Raw genomic sequence first — 13,549 nt, 5'->3', positions numbered from 1 at the left:
TTAGCAGATGATATCATAGTGGATCCTATTGCTATCTCCAACACCTTGGGCCACCATTTTGAAGAGATTTTGAACTACTCCCACTATCACCCTGCCTTCCTCCATTGGAAATGAGTGGAGGAGACTCAGGTGATACTCTTCTCTTCTCGGAATCGTAAGTGCTACAATACTGCCTTTGCTATAAGGGAGCTAGATCATGCTCTCACTTCATCCCAGTCCTCTGCTCCAGGGCCAGGGGATGTTCACATTCAGACGTTGCAGCACCAGTTTCTTGTGGGCAAGAACTTTCTCCTTCATGCGTACAATGGCGTCTAGGCAGAGGGCATGTAAGCCACTATCACACCCACACATAAGGCCGGTAAACACAAACACATTCCTTCTACCTACCACTCCATTTCTCTTGCCAGCTGTGTTTGCAAGGTGATGGAACATATGATTCACGCTGCCTGGTATGGTGGCTCGAGTCTCGCAATTTACTGACCACTGTACAGCACGGATTTCAAGCATGTCGTTCTGCAGTTGACCATCTCGTCACTTTGTCCCCCCATGTCATGAATGGTTTTCTGCAGAAATACCAGACTTTGACCGTGCTTTTCGTTTTGGAGAAAGCCTACGACACCTGCTGGAGGACTGGTATCCTCCATATTCTCTACATGTAGGACTTCCGTGGCCACAATTTCTTTCAGGAATTTATAAAAGACCGAGTTTTCAAGGTATATGTGGGTTCTACCTTGTCTGACACCTTTATCCAGGAAACCAGTGTACCTCAGGGTTGCACCCTGAACATCATGCTTTTTGCTATGACCATTAACCCTGTAATGGCCTGTCTCCCTCTGGGCATCTCTGGCTCCCTTTTCATTGACAATTTTGGCTATGCATCCTCAGTGGTACTAACTGGGGAGCAGATCGAACCACTCTCCTCCATCTGTATTGGTCCCTTGTCCATTCGAAACTAGACTACAAGTGTTTCATTTACACATACCTCTTACACTGTCTCAATACTATCCACCATCATGGCATCTGTTTGGCCACTGGCACCTTTTACTCTAGTCCAGTTGAGAATTTGTATGTAGAAGCTGCTGAACTACTGCTGTCATATTGCCATGACTTTCTCCTCAGCAGATTTGTAAGCCGTTTGTTTGCCATGTGTTGCCACGAATCTTATGCCTCCTGCTTTGATGACTCCTTTGATAGCCAATATGGGGCACATCCCTTTTCTCTGTTACTTCCTGGAGTTTGCTTTCGGCCCTTGCTCCGGCAGTTTAACTTCGTGCTAGCTGCCACTTTCCAAATGGGTGTGAGCAGTTCACCAACCGTGGCTTCATGCGGCACCCCATGTTCACCTTAGCCTTCATTCACTTCCTAAGGACACACCTCCAACCTTGCTTTACCACCATAAGTTATACGACCTTTGCAAGGAACTTTGTAGTAGTACCTTTGTGAACCATGATGGCTCTTGTACTGATCGTGGTGTCAGATATGCCTTCATTATTGGCATCGATGTTTTTCAGTATCGACTTCCAGAACACTGCTCAGTATTTACAGCAGAGCTCTCTGTCATGTATCAGGCCACACAGTACATCCGGAGACACAGGCTTCTCAATTACCTCATCTGCTCAGACACTCACAGTGCCATTCAGAGCGTCTGTGTGCTGCACATTGTCCATCCCTTAGTGCAGTGAGTACAAAAAGCTGTCAGTTGCTCATTCTTGATGGAGCCACTGTGATGTTTATGTGGGTTCCTGGTCACATTGATTTGATAGGAAATGAGGCAGCTGATGCTGCTGCCCAGGTTGCAGTCCTCGTACCTCGATCTGCCAGTTCTTCCACTCCATCCAACAATCTCTGTATTGTCATCAGTTAGCAGGTTGTGTCACTTTGGCATCACCACTGGTCCCCTTTCATGGCAACAAGCTCTAGGGAACTAAGCCTCTCCCATCAGCTTGGACGACCTCCTCTCATCCCGAGGAGATCATTTTAGCTCGGTTGCATATTGGGCACTGTCTTTCTAGCCATCGCCATTTGTTAAGTGGTGTTCCCCCACCACCATGTGCTCATTGCCCTGAGCCTCTGACGGTTTGTCATTTCATTATGGAATGCCCCTTCTTTAACCACTTACATTCTCATTTATGTTTGCTGTCTGAGTTACTGGCCATTTTAGTGAATGAAGCGTGGGTGGTCAATCGCGATTTACTTTTCGTCCATCGTAGCAATATGGTGAAGGACATTTAATCTTTAGTTCAGGACCCCTGTTTCTCTATGGCATATTTTATGGACCTGTCGGATTCAGCTAAACTGGTGGCTGGTTGCTTAACGCGATTCAGAAGAATAAAGACCTTCAGTTCAGCAACAATAACTTTATTGCGAGTGCGTATCTGACAACACCCGGCATGCATGGACTGATCGGAGTTACAAAATTTGCTTCCGGCCTCTACAGAAGGAATCTTAATCCTGGGAAAACTGCCGTAGTTATTGGAGAGAAAACAGTACTCGTGCACACAAGCCAGGAGGCACAGAACTACCAATTAACTCAAAAAACAAGGAATAATAATAATAAACAGAACGTATATAAAAGCTAGAAAACACAGCACCTCTAGAGGTTGGGCGCAGAACTACACAGACGTCGTGTACAGTAATTATGACCACACAGCACTGCACTGGCACACGCGCACACACACACCGACGAGCTTGAATTAGCCCGAAGGAGCATCGCTACATCAGCCCCCCGTCCAGAAGCGGAGCGTCGGCGTCAAGATACCACGTCGGAAAGTGCACCTGACGCCCATAACGGATCATGCGCGTCAGAGGAGGAGGAACAGCATCAGGAGACGGATGTTGTGCTGTGTTGGGTGGCGGATGTTGAAGAGCCGGCGCTGGAGATGTGGCGTCAGTGTCTTGAACAGCGGTAGGTGGATGCCTACGACAAGGTGCCACTGGTGGGGTGTCAGGAAAAACATACATAGGCTTAACCTGATTCAACGCAACAGTCGTGGTTTTGCCATTCACTAGGATATCCATCGTGTGGGCACTGCGCTGTAGCACTGCATATGGACCAGAATAAGGAGCTTGTACAGGCGGTTTAATGCCCTCAGTGCGGAGCATGACGTGACGACATTGTTCCAGGTCCTGGTGCCCGAAAGTGGGTGGCTTGCCATGATGTGTGGCTTTCGGAGGGTGAATCTTTGATACATGGTCCCTCAAGCACCGCAAGAAATCGGGCTGGCCAGTAGCAACTGTCTCTATGGCATCAGCGTCTACAAAGTCACCAGGAAGTTGCAGTGTTTCTCCATAAACCAATTCTGTCACTGAAGACCCCAGGTCTGGTTTGAAAGTCGTCCGTAAGCCTAACAAGACCACTGGTAGTGCAGTTGTCCAGGTTTCTTCATGGCACATTAGCGTGGCCTTCAAACAACGGTGCCAGCGTTCGATCATTCCGTTGCTTGCTGGGTGATAACTTGCGGTCTTATGGTGGGTGTAACCACAGAACTTGGCCAGCTGTGAGAACAGGTCTGATTCAAATTGCCGTCTGTGGTCAGTGGTAATATGTAGTGACCACCCAAATCTTGCCAACCAAGTCATTGCAAAAGTGGAAGCTAGTGTGTCTGCTGTGATATTATCCACCGGCACAACCTCCGGCCAACATGTAAAAAGGTCGATCATTGTAAACAGATATCTTTGTCCGTTTGAAGGTGGAAGTGGTCTGACTACATCCAAATGAACATGGGCAAAGCGGTCGGTGATATCAGGAAAATCGCCGATTGGTGCATGTACATGGCGGTTAATCTCGCAGCGTTGGCACTGAAGACAAGATCGGACCCCACTTGTGGCAGTCTTTTTGTATGCCCGGCCACATGAAATGTTGCGATACTAGGCGGAATGTTGGGCGTACCCCTAGGTGGCACAATCCATGTACTGTATCAAAGGCTTGTCTTCTAAAAACCAGCGTCAGAAAGGGATGAGGTCGGCCGCGAGTTTCAGTTGCAATGCAGAAGCCGTCTCTTTAACATAGGCAAGGAGTTCTTCGTCATCTCTCTGTGCTTGTGCCAGTGCAGGAAAGTCTATGGTACTGGAAACGCTGCTGATCTGTGATAGGCAATCCGCAACAATGTTGTTAGTCCCAGAAATATGTCTAATGTCGGTAGTAAACTGGGCCACGAACTCAAGGTGATGAAATTGACAGGGGGAGCAGTTGACACTATTCCGTCGGAAGGCGAACATGAGTGGCTTGTGGTCTGTATATATCGTGAAAGTTCGTGCTTCCACTTGGGGGCGGAAATATTTCACTGCTTGGTATACCGCCAGGAGCTCATGGTCATATGTGCTCCATTTTCTCTGTGCAGGCGAAAGCTTGTGGGAATAATACGCAAGTGGCTGCCATGTGTTGTCCGAACATTGTTGTAATGCGGCTCCAATCGCCGTCTGGCTCGCGTGTATGACAATTGCTAATGGCGAGTCGGGACGTGGGTGTGCGAGAAGCGCCGCGTCGACCATGCTCCTCTTTGTTGCCTCGAATGCAGAACACATGTCCTCTGTCCACTGTATCAGAGACTTGTTATTTACTTTAGGGCCTGATAATGCCGCCGTCAAAGGTTCCTGCAGCTCCGCAGTGTGGGGAAGGTGTCGTCGATAAAAATTGAGCATCCCCAAAAAACGATATAATTCTTTGATCGTAGTTGGTCGGGTTAGCTGCAAGATAGCGTCTACCTTCTCAGACAGAGGAAGAGAGCCTTCAGCAGAAATCTTATGGCCAAGAAATGTCACCTCACCTCTGACTGCCCAAAAACACACTTGTCCATGTTCAAGATGACACCGTAACACTCCAATCACTCGAAAATCTCTTGCAGATGTTGTCGGTGTTGTTCATGGTCAGCAGAGAACACTAACACATTGTCCAGGTAGGCGAAACAAAACGGCAGCCCCTGGAGAACTGAGTCTATAAACCTTTGACAGGTCTGAGCGGCATTGCGTAAACCAAAAGTCATAAATTTGCTTTCAAATAAACCGAAAGGCGTTATTATTGCAGTCTTTGGAATGTCGTCATTGGCCACCGGAATCTGTGTATACGCTTTAGTGCAGTCCAGAACTGTGAACACCGTGGCACCATGTGAAGTGTGATTATAATCGCTCAGTAACAGAACGGGATATCTGTCCAGCACTGTTCGCGCGTTAAGCGCACAGTAGTCACCGCATGGGCCCCAAGCTCCACCCTTCGTCGGAACAAGATGTAATGCAGAGGACCACGTGCTCTTAGATGGTCACATTATGCCTTTGCGAATCACGGCGTCAAATTCTGCCTTTGCTATCGACAATCGGTCTCGAGCGAGACGCCCAGGTCAGCATGTTACTGGGGGACCATAAGTCATTTGAATGTGATGCACCGTGTTATGTGGTATGAACCTGGGAGCACCGGGCGGCCTGCTCGAGTTCGGATAGTTAAGCAGTAATTCAGTGTACTCACCCTCCATAGCGTGGACCAACTTGGCACTGTGCGTTGTGGTGTTGTGACGGAAACCCGTGACTGCTAAGCCAGTGACGCTGTCTACCAAGCGTGCTTTCGTGACGTCCGGCAGCAGGTGGTAGTGCACCAGGAAGTCAGCCCCGACGATCGTCTCCATGACGTCAGCCACTGTAAAATTTCACTCGTACGGGCGACATAGGCTGAGATTAAACTCCATCGTCTGTGTGCCATATGTTGCGACGGAAGAATTGTTGGCAGCCGTCAGACGGAAGGCAGTTGGTGGCTGGCAATGATGTATGGCTGTTTGTGGTATGATAATCAGGTCCGACCCAGTGTCAATTAAAAACTTTACGCCGGAACTCCTATTGGTAACGAACAGGTACTTGGAGGATAACTGGCAGTCAGTTGCGCCTATTGTCGACCGCTTGTGGTGTTTGGGTGTGAGCATGGCGATGTGCACTTCCTTGCCTGATCGCCAAATTGTCAGTGGTACCAGCACAACAGTACCTAGCCTTGCGGAGTGGTAGTACTGCCGGAAGATCTGCTTCTCGAACGCCGCTGTCTGTATCGGCTTCTTCTATTGTTGTCGTCATCACGTGCCAGCAGCGCACTGACCTGGGCGCACAAAAGCTCAACCTTGGCCGCGAGTGAATCACGGTCGGCCCGTGCTACAGACGTGGTACTGTTTGTACTGTTGTCCAACGCCACGACTGCGCTGACCTGAGCTGGTGTTATCGCGTCCTGAATCTGGTCTGCTAGCTGTACCACGTCATCCAGCGGCATGTCCGTTTGTGAGGCAATTATGGCTTTCATTTGCAGCGGCAACCTACTGCTCCACAGCGTTCTGAGCAGACTGTCTGACACAGTAACGGTGTCAACTCTGCTGCATAGATGTCTCAGGTATTGAGAAGAGTTCCTGTTGCCAATTTCTTCCTGTGTCAGTACCTGACGTATCCGGTCCTCTTGTGATGCGGGCACCCGTCGGATCAACTCTGATTTTAGCCTGGAGACCTTCAGTTCAGCAACAATAACTTTTTGTGAGTGCGTATCTGACAACGCCCGGCATGCATGACTGATCGGAGTTACAAAATTTGCTTACGGCCTCTACAGAAGGACCCTTAATCCTGGGAAAACTTCCGTAGTTATTGGAGAGAAAACAGTAACACACACACACACACACACACACACACACACACACAGACCTTTCTCCAAGTTCCTGTTTTTGGCTGTCTTTCCTTCTGTTACTTGGGCTTAACATTTAGTCGTTTTTAACTCCTTTTTTTTCTTAGTGTTCTACAGTTCTGACATGGGTGCATGTGACCTAGTTGTTTTTATGCCCTAAAACAAAACCTTATATTTTTAGACCATTGAATTTTGTTTGCAGTGGCAGAGGTATTGGATCAGAGGTATTTATGGAAAGGAATGTTAATGACAGATTCAACTTCTTCAATAATGAGTTTGTGTCATTGTTTGAAGCTGCATTTCCAATAAAAATGGTGGGAAACAATCCTCAGATTACTTAAATGGAAACAATGAATTACTAGAGAGATCAAAATTTATTTTAGAACACAAAAAATGTGGATTACTAAGGATCCAATGAAAATAACTATAGATTGTACAGTAATATTTTGAAAAGTATCATAAAAGGTAGAAAATTGTACATAACATCTGAAAATGAAAACTCTAACAAAGCAAGCTATAAAATGATAGTTGCAAAATAGTAGCATAAACCTTATATAGAAACAAGTCAGGGTGGAAATATAGTAAAAACATTTCAATAGATATTTCCAACAGCTGCTGAGAAAACTGGCTGCAAAAGCTCAATGAGTGATGTGATAGCCCTTCTACATAAAGCTCGCAGTGCCAAAGTTGATCAGATATGCATGATTCCCATCGCACTTAGATCAAAAAGACAATCTAAGAGACAAAAGCAAAAAGTTTTTTCTGGGGTTGATAATATTCCCTCGAAGACACGTGGGCATGGTTGTGATTATGTAAGTGCAGTTCTGTGTGTCATATATGATGAATCCTTACATCAAGGTATTATCTCACTGACATTAAAATACGCATGTCTGAATCCCATTTTCAAGAAAGATGGAAAAACCGATTTAACAAACTACACTCAATATCCCTCCTAATTTTTCAAAGGTGCTAGAGAAACTGGTATTCAGGCGAATTGAGGAGCACTTTTCAAAAGTCGACAAATGCAAAAAAAGAAAATTTTTCAGGAAACCTTTTTTAAATATCATACTGAAATACTAATTACATAAATGGGAGAATTTAACATTTACACTGCTTTTTTATGCACAGTTCCAACTGTGTGTTTGACTTTTCTAAAATTTTCATAGTTAATATCAAAGTGGAGGGACAAAGTTTCCAAGGTTTTACAAAAGTTTATGTATGCAAGGATGGAAGTTAAAAGCTTTGTTTATATATATATTAAAATGATTTTTTTATCTTTAACATTAATTATAAATAAAGCTAATTTATTGTTCATTTTGCATAGAAATACAATAATTTTCTACAATGTAACACTTTGGTATCTACTTTTTTCTAAATTTTTAATGAGTAAAATTGCAAAATAGCTACAACCATTATTGAAATACAACAAAAAATACTGGCTACCACAATACTAAGATGCAAATAAATTGATCATTTTCAACAATGTCCATATAAAACTCTTCTGCTCCTTCTGGAATATTAAAAAGTCTCATAGTTTTTAAGACACCCTTTTTATTGTCTTTGCTTACCACATCCTTTTTCCCAAGTTGTTTTCACTTCCTGACTGTAATTTCTGGATTCCTGTACCTCAACCTCTACTATAGTACTTCCCATTGTATGTGTCTGATACTGACAAAAATACCTTCTTCTTAGACTTTTTGTAAGCCATCACTCACTGATCAGTTATTTCGAAAGGCATCTTAGATTGTAGGGCTTCTGGTGCACTGGACTTGAGATCCTTTGCCACCCTGTCTTTGTTTAGTTTCTTGATGATTCCATGTTATTCTAATATTGTATAGAATTCGACCAGTGAAAGAATATCTTCCATTTTTTTTTATGTAGTCTCTTTCCACACTGTCAGGAGGCATAAAGCAGTGGCCATAGATAGGGAAATAATGTACCAGTTTATTTTTTCCATGGTGGCTAGTGGTATATGCATCATTACTATATTTTTATTTTGGCTATTACAGGCGTCAGAAAAAAAATTAATTTCATTTATACCATTTTCTGGCTTGGGTGCCATAAGATTTCTGGGAAAAGTCAATAGAGCAGAGGCTGCATCCTTTCAGACTTCCATTTCAAGCCAAACATAAAAAATTGGCTGATTCTGTTGTATATCAAAACATACTCTAACCAAATTTGGATTATCCTCCTTCATTTTTGCATAGAACTTTTTTGCATGAAGTTTGTGCAACCTATGGTTTGTTCTTAATTGATTCTTTTTCTTCAGTTCTCATTCCTTTTTTAATTTCAATAGACAAATCTTGCATGTTGTGCAAATATCTTTATGGGGAGTTTTAAATGACAAATTAAAGGAGTGATAGAAAATATACTTCAATGAATAGCAAGTATGAAAGCCTGTCACTTTCCTTTTTTGACAGAAATGTTTCCACATTTTGATTGCATTCATCTCAGATGGTAAATATCCTCTTTTGGACTTTTTTCTTGAACAGTGACTCTCTCTACACCTATATGTTTTTGATATCATTGTTTATAGCTTACCTTTAATAATGTTGTGGCCTCCTGCTTGGTTTTCAGCTGGTAGCTTCCCTGTTATGTGGAATTTATTAGGCAAATCTGAGTGTCTGTCTGTGGATATGCTTGATGTTGCTTCATATGAGGGCCACATACAGGCACTGTCTGGCAATCTTTTTTCCTAATCCTGTACTTTATGGAAACAATATTCTTCTTTTTTGCTTCTTTCCTGATGATCCGTAATTCTGATGATGTGATTACCATGTATTTTAGTAATAATTTATCCTGGTCAGTTCTGTTTAAATTATTTACATGGCAGTGAAAAGTTGTGATCAGATGCTCTGCATTATTTTCCTTTGGGTTCAATGGTATTTCTGGTAGCCCATGTGAACAGACAATAGCTTGCATTTTCTTGTTGTTCTTTAGCTTATTGGATGCTTTCACTCTTGACCTGGTCTTCACACCACCTGAGCTCTCAGTTACATGTCTACCATTTCCTGAATCATCTGTATTAACCTCCATTTTATAGTTTAACAACTTACCCTTCTACCGAAAATTTCTCCCTGACAAAGCTGACTTGAACTGAGAAACACTCTGGAGTTAATGTTGTTGTGTAGAGCACTAATATTTCTATTGTTGGTTCTAGTGGCAAGTGTTTGCCTACAGTTTAGGTTATAACCATATATTTTCAAATGATAGCCATGTAAAGTAATACACAGGTATTGTCACCTTAGATTAGGTTATTAGTCTGTATCTTAGTCTTAAAATTGACAAGTCATCTATGTCACAATCTTTGATTGTATGACGCGTGTTATGTGATAATAAAAATTTGGTGCTCTATTTTTGTAGAAAACTCTCTCACTTTTATCATTGGAAATGACATCCTACATTCTTGTTCTCCCTTCAGATCTCTTAAAAGCAAAGCACAGATTGTCTTTATTGAGTTTTGCAAAAACTCTAGTTTTAGACATCACACAACAACAGCAAATATTGGATTTTGACCAAAATGTTTCAATAGATTATGAACGACAACAAGCTTGATTTGTGACTGCAGAAACTTGAATTTTGAAAACTTGAGTGTTTATTGACTTTTGAAAAAATGCTCCTCAATTGTTGGTCACCTCAACAGCATCAACATTCTCAATCAGTGTCATTTTGGTGTCCTATAATGTCCGCCAATTGATGATGCTATTTTCTCCTCCATCAATGAAATTATGAAATCTGTTAATAGCAAATCAAAATCCTATGTGGCGTATCCAAGGCTTCTGATTGTGTCAAATGTGAAAATCTGCTAAGTAAAACAGAATTTTATGAGTTAAGTTGAATAAAGGACAAACAGATTAAGTCTTATGTTAACAGATATGAAGCAGACAGTAACAATTACTGACAGTTATGAAATGTCAGCCCCATCTGTGAGGAGCATGGACAACCCTGGAGTTCCACAAGGCTCAGTGCTGGCACCCATGCTGTTTCTTATATTTATACATGAGCTCCCACTCTACCACTACAGTGAGCAAGTTCACCCTCTTTGCACATGATACTTCCCTGCTAGTAGATAAAACAGCAGAGAAAAATCTGGAAACCTCTACTAGTGCATTTAATGAAATCCTCAACTGGTTTAGCTGTAATGAATTCTATCTGAATGCAAAAAATAAGACAAAAACACTTTATGTGCAATTTCATGTGACACAGAAAGAACCAGTGGACAAATATTAATTCTAAGATAACAATACAGAAATTGGACTCTGCTAAATTCTTGGGGGCTTTCAGTGATAGCAAACTAAATTGTCCCTAGCATACTCTACATCTGGCAAGAAGACATCATTCTGCAGCCTATGCCTTTCATATAATCACATCATCTACACATACGGGTAATGCCATCTCTGCTTAGTTTGGATATTTGCATGCACTGTTGTCATATGACATCATCTTTTGGAGTGAATTTTGATGTTCATCCAATAAACTCTTACAAGAATCTGTTCATGAAATTACAGACTAGTTTTTACAGTGACATCTCAATATATCTTCTCTCTCGCATATTTCATTAATAGGAACCAGTCTCTTTTCGAAACCAATAGTGCATATCATGGCCACAATAGAAGGTCAAAACACGACTTACACAGTAACCATACAAACTTAACTCTTGTGCAGAAAGAAGTAAATCACTCAGGTATGAAAATTTTCAGTGCTCTACCTACAGGCATCAAAAGTCTTACTTGTGAAGCATCAAAATTCAAGAGGAAATCGAAAGAATACCTATTGCAAAACACTTCTACTCAGTTAGTGAATTTTTTTAAGTATGACTGGTTATGTATGTGTGTAGTTTTATTGTATAACTGGGATGTCTAGTTTTAGTGCAAGCATCAATATAAGTTATTTTTTGTAGTAAAAGGTGTACTGAGTTTCAAATATTAAGATATTACTAGTATGAAGGTCTTTTAGTGTATTTATGTCTGGTTGTACTATATACCTTATTTATTTTCGTATATTATGATGTAATACTAGTTGATATGAGTATTATCATCAGTCTACCATAATGTGCTCTGCTTTAGCCATTATCATAAATCTTACAAAAAATTCATGATTGTAAATATTGCAAAAGCAATGACATGTTCCATACCCTAGCAACTCTAATACCTTTAAGATCAATGGAACTTGTAATAAAATAAATAATAATAGGATTTATGTGAAGTGATTTAAGTGACTCACACAAAACCAAAATATCGAGTCAGTCAATGCTTTTAACTCTGTAAAATGGTATACATAAATAATATCCCTGTGATTGTCCCCACTGCAAGATTTGTCATACGCACCCTCCTACCACCACCTGTACCAGCCCTATAAATGGTGAAACATATACTATGAAAGGGAGAGCCACCTGTGAAACAACACGTGTCATATATCAGCTGTCATGTAATCACTGTTCGGCCTTTTACTTTAGCATGCAGCCACCAAGTTATCAGTTAGGATGAATGTGCATAGACAGAGGGTGTATACTGTAACAGACAATATCCTGTTACAGAGCATGTTCTACAACATGACAGTTGTGACCTTGGTGCACGTTTCACTACACATGCCATCCAGATTATTCCAGACACCAGTTTTTTAGAACTCTGCTGGTGGGAACTGGCATTATGACATGTCCTTGGTTCTTGCCAACCACCTGGCCTTAATTTACATTAATTTTCTTCAGTCTTAACTTTTCTTCACAGGAACTATTCCTTTCTTCACACCCTTTTAGTTTTCTACATTTTCATTTTTTTACCTGTCTATTTTTGCCATCCCTCTCCCAGCTCAATTACATAGAACACACTTAGATTTTTGCTCTTATTAACTTGTGCACAATGATTCAGCAGTAATATCTATCTTGCATACCCCCTATCTTCCACCTTTAAGCTCTCAGGTGTTCAAATCATGTCCGGTGCAGTCTCCAACAATCAGTCTTTCCTTCGCATGTCTGGTAAGTCTCCCCTGACTTGGGGTTCCGGGGGACCTTACTGAAGTGTATCCCTTTCGCTTAACTTCACCAGTCCTTTTCCTTTGGCTCTCTTCCTTCCCCTTCAACCCTTCTGCCAGAAGAAGGAGACACTGATTCTGAAAGCTAGCAAACTGCAATGCCTTTTGTATGTGTGTCCTATTGCCGCCACTTGTTGAGTAGATTTTTTATCTGTCCAACTACATATATTTTCAAAAACTGATTATTTTCATTGATATGATATGTGACTTTGTCTCACTGCTGCCTTGGCTTAGATCAGATGACCTAATTCCACGTACAATGAAGCAACTGAATCACATTCCCCGCCAGGGTTTCGACTATCTCTCATTGTGTCCTGAAATGAGGAATATCCTATCCCCTATTCTCCTCACCCCTGTTGCAGTTGTATTCTGCTGCCCTCCAAACCTAGACTATATCCTTTCTCATCCCTACTCCACCACTCACCTCATGGCTCACAACCCTGCCATAGACTTAGATGCAAGACCTGTCCCATTATCTTCCCATTACCACCTACTTCAGTACTGTCACAGGCACCTCCTATCCCATCAAAGGCAGAGCTACCTGTGAAACGAGCCTTGTAATCTACAAACAGAGCTGCAACCATTGTGCTGCTTCCTACATAGACATGACAATGAATGAGCTGTCTGTCCACATAAATGGCCACCACCAAACTATGGTCAAGAGACAGTTGGACCACCCAGTTGCTGAACATGCTGCGCAGCATAATGTGCTTCACAACAATGACTGCTTCACAACGAGTGCCATACAGGTCCTTCTCTCCAACACCACTTTTTCTGAACTGCACAGGTGGGTACTCTCCCTACAACATATTGCTCATTCTCCTATGCCCCCTGGCCTCATCCTTCACTTGTCTCTGTCCTCTGCTCCTCTCCATGCCC

The sequence above is a fragment of the Schistocerca piceifrons genome, chromosome 3, assembly GCF_021461385.2.
Source record: "Schistocerca piceifrons isolate TAMUIC-IGC-003096 chromosome 3, iqSchPice1.1, whole genome shotgun sequence".
Lineage (NCBI taxonomy): Eukaryota > Metazoa > Arthropoda > Insecta > Orthoptera > Acrididae > Schistocerca > Schistocerca piceifrons.
The sequence above is the reverse complement of the archived record's forward strand: the minus strand, read 5'-3'. Positions refer to the sequence as shown.